The sequence below is a fragment of the Phocoena sinus genome, chromosome 3 (assembly GCF_008692025.1).
Source record: "Phocoena sinus isolate mPhoSin1 chromosome 3, mPhoSin1.pri, whole genome shotgun sequence".
In the NCBI taxonomy this organism is placed as follows: domain Eukaryota; kingdom Metazoa; phylum Chordata; class Mammalia; order Artiodactyla; family Phocoenidae; genus Phocoena; species Phocoena sinus.
This window is the reverse complement of record NC_045765.1, coordinates 168,594,587-168,597,309: the sequence shown is the minus strand read 5'-3', so window position 1 is coordinate 168,597,309 and position 2,723 is coordinate 168,594,587. Positions and strand designations below refer to the sequence as shown.

General features: G+C 39.2%; 1 pseudogene; it reads left to right on the top strand.

Moving 5' to 3' along the window:
* The first annotated feature begins 519 nt into the window (after positions 1–519).
* Positions 520–1,345, top strand: LOC116751145 (annotated as a pseudogene).
* Positions 1,346–2,723: the final 1,378 nt, after the last annotated feature.

The following is a 2,723-nucleotide window of genomic DNA, read 5'->3' as shown; positions in this document are numbered from 1 at the left end:
TTGATGAACCAAAAGGATTGTTTTGGTAGAGTCCCTCACTCTTAACTGAATTACATTCAGGAGGGATCAGCAAATTTTAAAAATAGTCTTAGATTTCTGGTTTTGCTTCTAATTTCTGTGCACTGTGTATGCAGAATTTGAGGAGTCTTGCTGTGTACCCAAACATATGCAACATGTACGTAGTTTTAAAGTTATTTGTGCAATGACCTGAAAGTTTATATGTGAAATTGTCAGCAGTTTCCCTGTCCCCAACTTCTGAATTTTTTTTGACTATTGTGAATCCGCATTGTTTTCTTTCTGTCTAATATTTGAAAATTATTTGTATTTCCATTTCTAAATACATTTTTAAAATGACTTTCCAATGACAACCTATTGGAATATAGCACCCCATAACGGACTGATGGGGGCTTAGTTATTATCTGGAATCTTCTACATGCACTTAGTGTGTTTAGCTGTGTAAAACATAAAAGTCAGCCTGACCTTTATCCTGGAAATGTACAGCTGAAAAGACGACCTGACATGGATAATTTCATTAAGGTTCCTGTTTATCATCTTATTTTGGAAGGAAGTTTAATACTCTGGCTAATCAGACTTCTTTTCTCTAAAACACACAAGCTACAAGAACGAGTTCTGATCTTACAGTCAAGGAAAAGGAAGAACTGATTGAAGCTTGGCAACCAGAACCTCTTGTTTCTCTTGTCTCAAGAGACCTTCCTGCTGTCAACTATAGCATCGTTTCAGGTCCTCCAAAAGGTATAACATTGTGGTGAATGGAAAAGAAGGTATAAACTTTGCCTCATTCAATTTTCTTGGATTGTTGGATAACCCTAGGCTCAAGGCAGCCGCTTTGGCATCTCTAAAGACGTATGGTGTGGGAACTTGTGGACCTAGAGGATTTTATGGCACATTTGTTGTGCACTTGGATTTGGAAGACCACCTGGCAAAATTTATGAAGACAGAAGCAGCCATTATACACTCATGGATTTGCCGTGATAGCCAGCGCTACTGCTGCTTACTGTAAGAGAGGGGACACTGTGTCTGTAGATAAAGCTGCCTGCTTTGCTATTCAGAAGGGATTACAGGCATCACGTAGTGACAGTAAGCTATTTAACCATAATGATACGGATGACCTGGAACAACCACTAAAAGAACAAGAGACTGAAGATGAAAAGAATCCTTGCAAGGCTCGTGTAACTCGAAGTTTCATTGTAGTCGAGGCATTGTACATGAATACTGGAACGATTTGCCCTCTTCCAGAACTGGTTCAGTTAAATTACAAATATAACGCAAGGATCTTTCTGGAGGAAAGCCTTTCGTTTGGAGTCCTGGGGGAGCATGGCTGAGGAGTCACTGAGCATTTTGGAATCAGTATTGATCATATTGATCTTATCAGTGCCAACACGGAGAATTCACTTGCTTCTGTTGGGGGTTTCTGCTGTGGTAAGTCTTCCGTAACTGACCGTTTGTGACTTTCCAGCCAGGGATACTGCTTTTCAGCTTCGTTACTCCTCCCCTGTTAGCTGCTGCTGCCACTGAGACCCTCAACATCATGGAAGAAAATCCAGGAAAAGTGTAAACGAATCCATAAAGCTTTACAAGGCATTTCTGGATTAAAAGTGGTGGGTGAGTTCATTTCTCTGGCATTTCACTTCCTGCTGGAAGAGAGCACTGGGTGTCGAGAAAGAGAGGTTAAACTACTTCAGGAAATTGCAACTCAGTGCATGGACAGAGGCATCATGTGAACTCAGGAGCACTACCTGGAGAAAGAAGAGAAGTATCTCCCTCCTCTGTGCATTAGGGTTGTGGTCACAGGGGAACAAACAGAAGAGGAACTGGAGAAAGCTGTGTCCACGATCAGCAAGGTGGCTCAGACCATGCTGCTTTAGTCTGGGGCCTGGTGGTGGCTCACCACGCAACACGCAGACAGACCTCAGAGTCACTGCAGGGCGAGCCAGAGGGGGCCTGCGGGTACAAGACGGGGTGTCACTACATGAGAAGGATGCTGGTTACTTAAAAGAAAACACATCCAAAAGCCCAAGTAATGACAGCATATAACTGATATTTAAATTCTGCTATTTTATACTATTTAAATGTTTTATTAACACTAGGTTTTTATATTCTTCTTTTTGTTGTCATTGTTTAAAAATGGAGCTTCAGGTTCTCTTCTTTCCCTTCTAATGGTAAAGATTGTGAGCACTCCTTAACATCTCATAGAAAATTGTTTGCAACATTAAAGCTTAGAGGCAATTCAGCATATATGTTACAAAAGGTATTGAAGATCTAATTCAACCATATCTTTTTCAGTCTTCGTCATGTGAAACTCAATCGTGATTAATATATAGAGGAATACTTTCTGTGTGATTATTATAAACTTTTCATTATAATATATTGAATCCTAGAATTTTTATATACACTAAATACTGATGTTGCATCGTTTATAACAGTGAATCTTGGCATCCTTGACCAGAGAATAGTCATTATACTTCCTAAGTGAGCAACAATTTAAATCAAATACTATTTTATTTTAGTAAGTTGGCCTTTACGTTCATTATGTGTTGACTTCTAATCTGTTTTCAGAGGAGGATTATTGTGATGATCCCAAAATAGAAATCATGTCCTTGATATTTTAGAATATCTGGAATGTATTCTTCTTTGTATAGTGGGTTTCCTGAAGATGTATAACTACAGGCTTTTTCTAAGCTAAGAAAATGAGACCTTTATTT